General features: G+C 42.3%; 1 long non-coding RNA gene across 1 annotated transcript in view; it reads right to left on the bottom strand.

Moving 5' to 3' along the window:
* Nucleotides 1-10,888, bottom strand: part of LOC142046475 (uncharacterized) — a 227,043-nt gene extending 216,155 nt beyond the window's left edge. The window contains exon 1 of the long non-coding RNA XR_012655423.1: nt 10,744-10,888. This is a non-coding gene — a long non-coding RNA (uncharacterized LOC142046475). The remainder of the gene's footprint in view (nt 1-10,743) is intronic.
* Nucleotides 10,889-12,173: the final 1,285 nt, after the last annotated feature.

The following is a 12,173-nucleotide window of genomic DNA, read 5'->3' as shown; positions in this document are numbered from 1 at the left end:
CCCCTACTGGAAAGTTGGGTACCAACCAGGATTTGAACCCCGGTCTCTCGTATCAAAGGGCTGTCTCCCATATCAAAGGGCGGCGCTCTTAACCTATATATATATAAAAAATAAAATATATATATAAAAAAATCTGCCCCTGGAAGCCTCACTGTTTGAGAATCTGCTCTTATTCTATCCCTGTGCCCTGCTAGGAAAAATATACCCACAAATGACTGATAGCGCATCCAGTCCACACATCTTTATGCTACTAATAGTGTTTAAAATCTCATGAGCCATATTCACATATGGCATAGGAAATCCTCTCTCACGGGAGGGGAGTGGGGCCCACATTCCTCCAAAAGGGAAAAGGCTGGTCAGCATGCAACCATTGCCCTGCCTTCTTCACATGATACAAAGAGGCTAGTTCATGCCTTGTGTTGGGGTACAGATCAAGGTACATGCCTGCTTCAAGTACTACAGGGGCTATGAGTGTGCATGATCCCTCATGCTAGCTTAATGCTACCAGCCACAACTGCTTGGTTTGTGCATGTCCTGTCATGCATTGCCCTCCCCCGCATCCAAACTTTTCAGTGAGGATTTCAAGAGCCAGATCTGAACCCAAATTAACAATATATGTGGGTGGTTAACATCATTGTCTTTGACTGGGCAGCATCAGGTCTTTATCTGCTATAAATAGTAGAATCATAGCTTCTTTTACAGCTAACATGGCAACAACCAGGCACCCCCCATGTATTCACATTTGAAGATACCAGCACAAACATGAAAGATGAAAACTCTTTCAGAGTTCCTTGTTTGCCATATGTTCAAAGGATAAAATTCCAGACAGCATCAACCATCTTCTGTGTAACTCAACTAGAGTGAGACTAATTACTCCCCTACTTTTTATGAGCAATGAGAAATCCTCCCTCTCTCGTTTTTCAAGAGAAAGATTTATTGCTCCATTTTAATGGTGTTTTAACATTTCCTTCTCTTTTAATTTACAGTATTAAATTCATGTAGCACCAAAGCTCTCTGCAAGCTGATTCTGATACTGAAAGCCAAACAGTACTATTTTTCAATAAATTGCAAGCTAGTAACTTGAATACGATGTTCTGGGGTTTTGCTCAATTAAAAAATCTGGGCTACAGTTTTAAACGATCTAAAATGGAAATAGCTTTTTACAAATTCAATTATATCTAACACCTATAGCCATAAACTTTCCATTGTAATTTCAACTGTTAAGAAAAAAACAACAAAAAACAGTAATATACTTCATAACTGGGGTGATGAACCAAGGAAGCTACTTCTGATTGCCATGCAGCAACGAGACGCATACACTAACTAGTTTCAGTGGCTATATTATGTGCTAGAAACAGTCTCTTAAATTCTGCTGATTCATGCATGTTGATGTGAAAAATAATCTACTCTTTCCTTGTGGCTGGGATTTGATGAATAGAACTCACTACTCATGATCTTGACAGGATTAGTATAGTCACCATGTGTTATAAAGAATGTTTTATATTTATAATATTTTTTGCTTGAGGGAAATTGTTTGAATTGAAGAGGAAAATGAGCAAACCAAACCCTGCTGAAAACTTTTGCTATCAAGGAAATAAGCGTACAATTCTCCCTCGGACTTTGCTGTATTTAATCTTTTTCAACTTCACAGTAACTAGACCTCGGTCTGACTATTTTACACACTGCAGAATGATCAGTGCAGTAGAAAATGGTTAAGAAAAATATCACCAACCAGCAAAAATCTGTTAAGACTTGCCAGACAGGCTAATTTTTCACAGCATGATTTAATTTCAGTAGTGCCATCCATTCCCTGTGAGTCTTGATTTGTTTAAATATAAAAATTGATACAATAGAGCATCAGTTTTCAGGAGCCCTATCTAGCAGCCATTTAAGTGGACACTAAGATGGATTCAATTACAGAATCAGGACCTCAGTTTGAATATATATTGCAATGAGGTATTTTTCCACCGGTGATTCAAAAATCCTTTTCCCCAGAAGAAAATGTTTCCCTTTCTATGCCTACTCCTGGACAACAGAGTTCTGAAATGTTTCTCAAACTGTTTGGTTAGAGTTTGTTTCTATGAATTCTTTAAAGATGACATTTACCTTCACATGTTTGTTTAAGTGACATAAATTTCATGTGATGTAGGGAATAAAATATACATCAGTGGACAGGCTTTAAAAGTCAGAAGTGTTATACAGTATTTGAAGATGATTCTGTTGTGTATATATTATCTTGTCAAAGTTTTATAGTGATTGCCTTAAAAAGGCAATATTTGCCAAGAATTGCCACACTATCATATCAGAGATGCCACCATATCTTCTCACTTTAGAGAAATAGTGGAATGTATTACTATTCAATACCTTTTTAAAATAATAAAAGATTACTAAATATAAATATTTAAAACATAGAGGGACAAGTATTCAGCTGGTGTAATTCCATAAGGAAAGTGATAAATAAGACAGAAAAATTCATTATGCCACTATATAAATTGATGGTATGCCCACATCTTGAACACTGTGTCCAGTTCTGGTCTCCTCATCTCAAAAAGGATGTAGTGGATCTAGAAAAGGTTCAAAGAAGGACAACAAAGATGATCAAGGCTATGGAGAGACTAAAACAATTAGGGCTGTTCAGCTTAGAATAGAGAAACTAAGGGGGGGATATGATAGAGGTCTATAAAATCATGAATGTTGTGGAAAAAGTGAATACAGAATTGTTATTTACCTTTCCCACAATACAAAAATCAGAAGTCGCCCAATAAACTTAATAGGTAGAAGGTTTAATAAAAGCAAGAGGAAGTACTTTTTCCACACAACACACAATTAACCTGTGAAACTCATTGCCCTGGGATCTTGTGAGGGATAAAAATATCATTGGGTTAAAAAAAAGAACTAAATAAGTTTGTGGCAGATAGGTCCACCAATGGCTATTAGCCAAGGTGGCCTGGGATGCAACCCCATGCTCAGAGCAACCCTAAACCTTTGCTCCCTTGACTTGGCATTCATCTTCTGACCTTGGCTCCTGTTTCCTGGCTCTTAGATTTGGCTCACTGAGCTCAGTGTGACAATCAGAGTCCAGACACCCAAAGGGGAGAACAGGAGGTCTGAAGCTCACAGAATAAGCAATTGAATCACTTGGCTGTTTACAATGTAATTATGTATAAATATATGTCAGATAAGATCTTTCATGAAAGCATGTAGTGTTATGAACTTGATGGTCAGTAGGAGATATGTATCCCGGTTATTGTTATGAATGGATACCCGTTCTCTGTGGTCTGGTCTACAATACACATGTTGACATAAGGCAGCTTACATCAACTTAATTATGTCAGTGTACACACTACAACCTTGTCCTGCTGATGTAAGTGCCCTACTACCCCAACATTATAAGTCCTGCACCGTTCATGGAGGTGTAGTCAGGGCAACACAGTGTCTACACAGACACTATGTTACTTACATCGGCTTTTGGGCTCTGCAGCCATGAAAGTGACAAGAAAGCCAAGCAGCTGGAGCCTGCCTACCGCCAGTTCCCCACTCCCAACTGGGCTGTGCCCTCCTGGCTTCCCACTCCCTGCTCAGGGATGCGAGAAGCCTGGGCGGCTGCCCCACTCTCCCAGCGGGGAGATGAGAAGACAGCCGGCTGCTCCCCACTCCCAGCTGGGAGCAGGGAACTGTGAGTCAAGGGGCAGCTGCGGCTCCCAGTGGGGAGCTGCACAGAGCTGAGAGCCCTGGCTCTCAGGCCCCCCCACTGTCCCTCTTCAGTCAGTGGAACCACACCTATTGTCATAAGTTGACTTAAATCTGTAATGTAGACATGCCCTCTGTGTAGAGAACATTGTAATTGTAAACAGGGTGCAACTACAGCATCATCTCACAGCAGTGCGAGGATGGAATCAAGTAGCTAGGAGCATCTCCCAAAGCTAGTTACACAAAACTAACCCCAAACATCTAACATGGTACAACCCAGGAAAAGATAATGGTGCACCAGTAAAGTTAATGGAAAGACATTGAAACTGAAAAAAAAAACCTTATCTTGGAAAAGCAAGGAAGGAGGGAGCTTCCCCTGCTCTATGTAACCATGAATTACCGTAGTCTAAGAGAAAGGAAAAACAATAGTGCAACAAACCCTGTTAAAAGGGAAGACATTTGAAGTGAGGCCTATCCAGAAATTAAGGGCCAGCATACAAACTGGGTGCTGTCTATGAAACACTGGATTCCTTTTAGGACAGAGGACAAGCTGGAAAAGTGCCCAGAGGCAAAAGCTAACTTTTATTAGAGAAGGGAATCTAGATAATATAGCAGTGTAAAATCTGAGGTTGCATCTTTATGTTTAGTTTCTGTTTAACTTTTGTGTTTTTGCTTTTCCTTACTATTTCTTTGTTGAATCTATGATTTTTCTGTTAAAAAAAAACTTTGTTTATTTTCCCCCTGAGCAGGTCTCTGTTGTGCAAACTAGGTGGAGTGCATGGCCCCAAGTGGATTGGTAACTGGGTACAGGTTTCACTCCTTTGAGGTTGATGAACAAGAAAGGAAAAATCAGAGTGTCTGGTAGTTAAGACCTGAGGGGGTGTATTTGGGGATTCTTGGAACTAGAAGGGCTGTTGGTCACCCTGCAAAGAGAACTTAGGAGGCTGAAAGTGAGGGTGAGACCTTTACACTTGTAGGCTGGCTACTGGTTTCATAGCAACACCACATTAAGGCTTCCAAAGCCGGTGGTAACAGAACTCCTTACAGGTCTGAATGATCCCCAAAATGTCACACTTGGTGTCTGACCCTGGCTCCCATAGGCACCGACTTCCCCTTTTTCCCTTGGGTGCTCAACCCCACCTCTGTCCCAGCCCTGCCCCAACTCCATCCCTTCCATGAGGTCCTGCCCCTGCCCCACCTCTTCCCACCCCGTCCCCATTCCAATCCCTTTCCCACATCGTCCCCATTCCAATCCCTTCCCCACCCCGTCCCAACTCCTTCAACAAATCCCCACCCTGGACCCTTCTCTTCCCTGTCTCCTCCCCTGAGCATGCCATGTTCCTGCTTCTCCCCCTCTCTCCCGGAACATGCTAACGCTGCCAAACAGCTGTTTGGTGGCAGCTGAGTGGGAAGCTCTAGGAGGTAGATGGAGGATCAGGGAGGCAGCACGCTCAGGGGGGCAGAAGGAGGAGGTGGGGGGGAACTTGGCTGCTGGTGGGTGCACAGCACCCACTAATTTTGCCCCGGAGCACCCATGGAGTCGGTGCCTATGCTGGCTCCTGTTTTCCAGGTCTGGCTCATTCCTCGGTATTGGTATCTGGCTTCAAACCCTGGCATTGGGCCCTGGTTCCTCGCCCCCAACTCCTGCTCACTCTCTAAGCTTAGTAACTCTGCTCTTGATTTGGGCTCTGGCCATTGTTTTGGTGCCTCCTGTTCCAACCATTAGGCCCTTCACCTCCAGACTATTAGACATGGCCACCCATGGCCAAGACCTTACCATCTATGAGGACCATAAGACCTATTGGCCTGCCTTTTCAGGGGGTTAATGAGCATTAACTGTTTACCATATAGCACTCTGGAAACATTAATTTCCAAATATTCTTGTTTTTCTGCATCAAAACCTATTTCATGATTCAGCACAAATGTCTGTCTCTGCTTAGGGAAAAAAATCAGGATTCAGATGTGTTAACTTCATTCCTGCAGCTCAGACTTGAGGTAAATTGTCAGCAATGTGTGGATAAATTTGCTTAGTGCCTCCTTTTGCTATGCCTGGCTCTAGAACAGGGTGGGCAAACTTTTTAGCCCAAGGGCCACATATGCATTGCGAAGCTGTATGGAGGGCCGGGTAGGGAAGGCTGTGCCTCCCCAAACAGCCTGGCCCCCACCCCTTATCTGCCCCCTCTCACTTCCCGCTCTCTGACTGCCCCCTCCCAGGACCCCTGCCCCTAACCGCCCCCAGGACCCCACCCGCTCTATAACCCCCCTGCTCCCTGTCCCCTGACTGCCCCGACACCTATCCACACCCCTGCCTCCTGACAGCCCCCTCCAGGATTCCCACGCCTATCCAATCCCCCCTGCTCCCTTTTCCCTGACTGCCCCCGGAGACCACCACCCTCCACCCCTTACCAATCCCCTCAGCTGGAGCCAGCCACACCACCCACGCTGCCTGGCAGGAGCAGTGGGCCAGAGCACAGAGCCTCAGGTTGCCCACCACTGCTCTAAATATTTCAGTATGTGAAGCATTAGAAAAACTGTCCATTGGCTTCTGAGCTTAATTTTTAAAATAAAATCATGCAATAGGTAATTTCATTAGTTGTGTTCAAAAGAAATCTACTTTAAAAATTACAAAAGTGTTCACTTTATGCACCTGCAGTATGTGAGGTGAATTTTCTCTCCAGACTTCCACTTCCTTTATACTTCTTTGAGTCCAAATCTCTATTGCTTCCAACTTCACTATTTCTCGAATGTAATGGAGATGAGGAAGCCCCAGGCCCAGTTGCAGTCCCCATATCGTCTAACAGAATTTAGAGCAGAAGTAGGGGCTATGCCAATTTCTGCCAGTTGAGGAAACTGCACTAGTGGAGAATTAGGCCCAGTGAAGTCTGACTCCACTATAACTCCTCCTTCTCCGACTCCCAACATGTCCTCTCCTCCCCTTTATGCCTGGAGAGAGCTCTACTGCGTCATAAATTATCCCTACACAGGGGAAATTCTCTAGTGGTCATCCCCAACTGTTTTAAGTGAACTTGGTGGACCAGAGAGTCATGCACTTATATCAATCTATATGGTCTTTATACCTTCAGTCTCCTTTTTCCTACCAAATAAGTAATGAAATATGAATCCTCATACATTCATTTTTTAAAATAAATCATTTAAATGCCAGACAGAAGAGGTACAGTGGTGATAAGTGAAGTGTCAGATCATCGCTGTGTGTTGATGGAAAAGCCATAGGAGGAAGCCAACACATGAATTGGAATAGAGATATTAGCTAGGAAGAGGATTTTGTACGACTAGCAGTCTCTCTGAAATAAGGAGGAATTTCATTCTCCTATGAATGCAGAGTGAAGTCTAACATAATGAGTAATACTTCACTTGAAGTGCAGTGCAAACTGTAGTCAGGTTCAGAAGTAAATAGAAAAAAAAACTAGTAATGGGGGGATGAGAAATGGGCAGGAAACAATTTTTCCATCCTGTGAATATCTTGAGAGTTCAAAATTTTTTCCCATGTTGGATGAAGAACAGGAATTGTGAAAATATTTGTGAACCAAAAAATGCAACTTTTTTTTCATTTTGTGTCAACTGAAACATTTCATTTGATGATTTTGAATCATTTTCTTTCAATTTTGACCTTTTAAACTTTTTTCAATCTACTTAACTTAAATTTCTAACTGAAAAGTCACTTCAAACCAGAAAAAAAAAAAACATTTTAAACAGAAAATGTTCAAATGAAGTCTTTTGACAATGTTTTGTTCTAAATGTATTGAGTCAGGAAATCTGTTGAACCTGATCCTGTTTCACAAACAGTTTGGGTTTTGATGTACTGCATTTTTCAACAAAACAAAAAAATTGTTGAAACAAAAAACACCAGCTCTATGAGAGGGTGAGTATATCAGGTTGTTTTTTTTTGTTGTTTTTTGGGGTATCTAAGGCATGGGAATGTAAAGTATAGCTGAAATTAAACAAGTTAGTAAACCCCCACAGTAATCCATTGGATGCATTTTTGTTTGTTTTTGTTTTCCTAGAATTAGACTCAGCACTATTATTATATCTGGGCCTTTTATACTATGCAGAATATGCTTCTGTGAAAATTTCCAGCTGTACCCTTTGTCTCCTTTTAACAAGTGCCATTAAAGATGGTGCAAAATGCATATGCACATATATAACCTACTCTATGATTAGCACAACTGACTATAAATCCATTTTTTTCCTAGGGAGTTTTTAAACAAGGGTCAAGCAAAGTCACTTGCCCAAGCACTTCTGAAATTTTAGCCTTTGAAATTAATATTATATGATTAAGAGACAGATTCTGGTTCATTCTCTTACAATGATTAATATATTATTTTTTAAGTCCAACTGAAGCCAATGGTGTAAGATGCTACTAAATTTATTAGCGCATGATAATACGACTCTAAATTTGTGGATTAGTTTCAAAGTAATAATTTTTAGAAGGAAAAAACAAATCCTCACACAATTATTAGAACAGATGAGGTGGTTTTCAGATGTTAGGTGGCAGAAGAGAAGAGATGAGGTCAGGTCACCAAACCAGGCGAAAATGTTACGCCTGAGTAGGTCTGTTAATACAGCAGGAGCTTAGGTGTTTTGAGATGAAAAGAAATAGAATTTGAAAAGACTGTGAATTGGTAACAAAAATCAAGCAACTTCAATTAGTATTGTCCCCAAGGAAGTCTCTGAAGCTGCAATATGAGCACAAATTACATTGTGTTCAGCAAATACAGAATCTATTTCACAACCTGAAAATCTACTTTGAACAAACAATAGATCTACTAACCAATCAAGTGGAACAAATTACAACTGTCAACATCATAGCAGCTGTACTAAATTGGTAATTTAGCATGACCCTACAGCAGAAGAGAAGTTAGATGTTCTGATAACATTTAGAAAAGTTAAAGAAGTGATCAGCAGTCTGGCTTAGCAAACAACATAAATTATAGTATGAAGAGGTCTTCTAGAGAGTATTGGCCTACCTATGCAAAACATTGTGTGCTAAACTTCAATGCTAGCATTGCCCACGAAAAGGAAAACATCATTGCACAGTTACCGGCTAATTACTGGTCTTGTGTAATTTCTAAGCAATACAAGTTTGCTGATGGTGAAATCTTTTCCCAGTATCTTGAAAGACATAGTGGAACTGATATATAATCTCTGATCAAATTTTGTTTTAATCAAACGAAGGTTTTGAGAGCCACCAGTGTCATCTTCTCAGTGATATCATCTGGGGGGAAAAGTGTTTTATTTAGATATACAGTATACATCTAAAGCAGCATCTATCCCTTTTTCTAGACACCCTTTGGCAATTTTAAATATCGAGATGGATCTGTTACAGAGGGGACTACAACCCCCATCAGTCCCCTCCCCATTGCACTTCCTCAGACCAGATAAGCAGAAGTAGGCTCTGCCTGGGAGTGCAAAGCATATGATGGCAGCAGGGAGCTGGGGAGAAGTCCCAGGAATTATGGACAGAATTGCGTGTGGAACAAGCTATAACTGCTTCTCATCACATCTGAATACAGATCTGTGTGGGACTAATGGGGGAGCAGCAGTGACTGAGGAAGAAACCAGTGCAGAGTAGGGTTGCCGTCTGTCCAGTTTTCACCTAGACAGTCCAGGTTTCAACTTGTATGTCCAGGTGCCATTTGACAGGCCCTGACGTCCTGTTTTTTTGATCTGTAGCAACCCTAAGCAGAAGGAAGGAAATAGCACAGCAGCCACTGCTGCCTCAGATGCCAGACTGTTCATGTGGCTTGCAGTGGCATGCAGGGGTGGAGCCTTGGGGGGAAGAGCTGGAGAAGCGGGTGGAGCCTCAGGAGAAGAGTTAGAACAGGGTTGAGGCCTTGAGGGAAGAGGCAGAGCAGTGGCAGAGTCTTGGTGCAATAAAGTGGAGCAAGGACGGGGCCTTTGGGGGGAGAGGTGGGTAGGGGTGTGGTACCGGGGAGTCCTGTGCCATTACAAAGGTGGCAACCCTGGAGAGAGGCCCTAGTGAGAGACACTAAGTGACCCTGCTTGGAAACCTGCAAATACTTATTTGCCTGACTAGAGAATAGACTGGAAAGGGCCATCGATGCACCAGGCCTGAAGAGTCCTGACTTTCTATTGGACTCCCCCAAACTGGATACGCTATTGCTCACTTTGAACTGTGACTGTTCAAGCCTCTGTATCTAGGGTATTTGCAACTTTCTCCATTCCTGCCAGCCCTAGTAAAAACCTTTCCCTCAGCCATGTGTCCAAGTGGTTAGTGGGATCCCGAGGGCTAGCGCCAACAAGGTCTAGCTGCTAAAGCACCTACAGAGTATGTCTCCGAAACACAGTACCCCAAGAACGTTACTGGCATACTAGGGACTTGGGGTACAGAGTAAGCCCAATACATACAATACAGTCATAAAATAGACCCCTTCTGTCATCCTCACTTTCAACAGGAATCAGCAATAATCCAGCAGCGAAGTCACAGTGAATAGCTTTAAGATCTCCCACCAGAGCCTTCTCATTCAGTCACAGGTAGGGAACACAGAGGCCTTGCAGCCAGGGAAAGGTAATATTGTTATTTTGTGAATTTCATACCCATTGTTGGCTGCTCAGCGAGTGGCTCAGAATACCTTAGAACTGCACCCTGCACATCATTCATTGACAGCTATTTGGAGAGGGTGACAAACCATGGCCTTGACTCCTCCCTGCCCTTCCCCAGCCCTTTGGGGTCTTTATGTCTTCCTACCCCCTTTCTGGGCCACACAGATAGTCTCTACTCTCTTCTAACCTCAGTGACTGCATTGTGACAGCCCCTTGCATAGGCCACAGAGGAGGGGTGGGGAGGCCATGTTAAGAACTGTCACAGTCTAGCCTACATGAATAAGGAAGGAAGAGAGTAAGAAAGCCAGTCATGGCTTCTTATATGCTGGATAGTCTCCCTGGGGAGCTGCAGTTCACCAAAACGCCATTAACTTTAAAATTGTAACTTATACTGCATGGGTTTTATTGCACAGATGAACAGTAGCTGTTCCCTGCTAGGACTGTCCTACTTTTGCATGATTCAATTGTTACCTCAGAGCTTTCGTTTGTTGGTGCTCCTGGCTGCAGATGTTGTTTCCAGTTCTTTCATTTCTGCTAGTTTGTCTGCGACAATTATCTGCAGACGATAAAAGCCAAAGTTAAGATCTTTAGAAAGTATATTCAGAAAGCTGCAAAATATACAAAGCTCTGACCACAGGCTTTGCAATATAATAGATAATACTTATCACCAAAAAGCAGGCTGCAGAGCAGCCAGTCAGCTTTCACATGCACTAATATGATCACACTGTAAAAACTGAAGAGAGGATTCTGTTGCACTGATGGATAATTTCGCCAATTACATTTCTTTTTAGTTACCATATTTTCCCACATGAATACGTCTTTGATTCTGTTAAAAGGGTTTTCTTGGATCTGGGCTTTACAATTAAAACAAAATTGGTAGCCATGCTTTTTGGATAAAATAGAAAGCAAAACGGAAACAAATGCAAATCAAGAAAGGCTGTACTGGCTCAGATGTGCCATGAACTCTAGATAATTTGCAGCCTGTCATCCATGCAGAGTAAAACAAAAATCACCCCAGTGTGAGGAAACCTTCTAGTGGTGTAAAGAGGACATAATAGCTACTTTGCTGCTCCATTCCTCTGGCTAGTGTAAAGGGCATGGCCAGGGGAGAGGAGACCTGGCAGGAACTTCACTTAGCCTTGGTATCACATAGCTTCCATAGCCCCCTTGGTAGTCATTGGAGCAGTGCTTAGGATGCTGTAATTTATGCCACGGGGCTGACCTAGTATATAGCTGGCCCAAGTCAGGATGGAGGTTGCAAAAGTATTTTAAAGCATCTGTGCAGTGTGTGCTCCTTGGCTGCTGCTGAGAATCTGGGCCATTAATATTGACATCATTTAACATATGTTTATAGTATTAATGCTTGCTGGTGACATGCCTTTGCTCCGAAGTTACCAAAAGGAAATAAAAAACGTGATGAAATAAACTATTGATAAATTAGATGAACGCCACAATAAATCAGGTGGTAGCAGCTCTGCTTATGCTGTCTTACCAGCTAGTCATTTTGATGGAGGATGGGGTGTAGATAGCTAGTAAATGTTACGATTTTGTATGCTACATCATTTCAACTTCTAGCACTTGGCATTTGCAGAGGGTGCTGCCATTTTCTGAGGCAGAGAAGATGCAGCATGTTACAGAGTAGACTCAGGCCATAATACTCAGACTTAGGTGAATATTCACATTTCAAGCACCTATGTAAGTGGCCTGATTTTCTAAGTTGCTGGGTGCCTGCAGTTTGCTAGAACACAATAAGTGAATGGGCCTTATGTTCTCAAAGAAACTTTTCTTATGTTCCTTCTTGTTTTGCTTTGGCCTTTCATCTAAAAGGACATCCATTTTTATGAAGCTGTTGGGGAGCAGTTTAGATGCTCAACAAAAATGGCACAAGATGACTTACTCTC

Source organism: Chelonoidis abingdonii, chromosome 3 (genome assembly GCF_003597395.2).
Source record: "Chelonoidis abingdonii isolate Lonesome George chromosome 3, CheloAbing_2.0, whole genome shotgun sequence".
Classification (NCBI taxonomy): Eukaryota; Metazoa; Chordata; order Testudines; family Testudinidae; genus Chelonoidis; species Chelonoidis abingdonii.
This window is presented reverse-complemented; position numbering and strand designations above follow the sequence as displayed.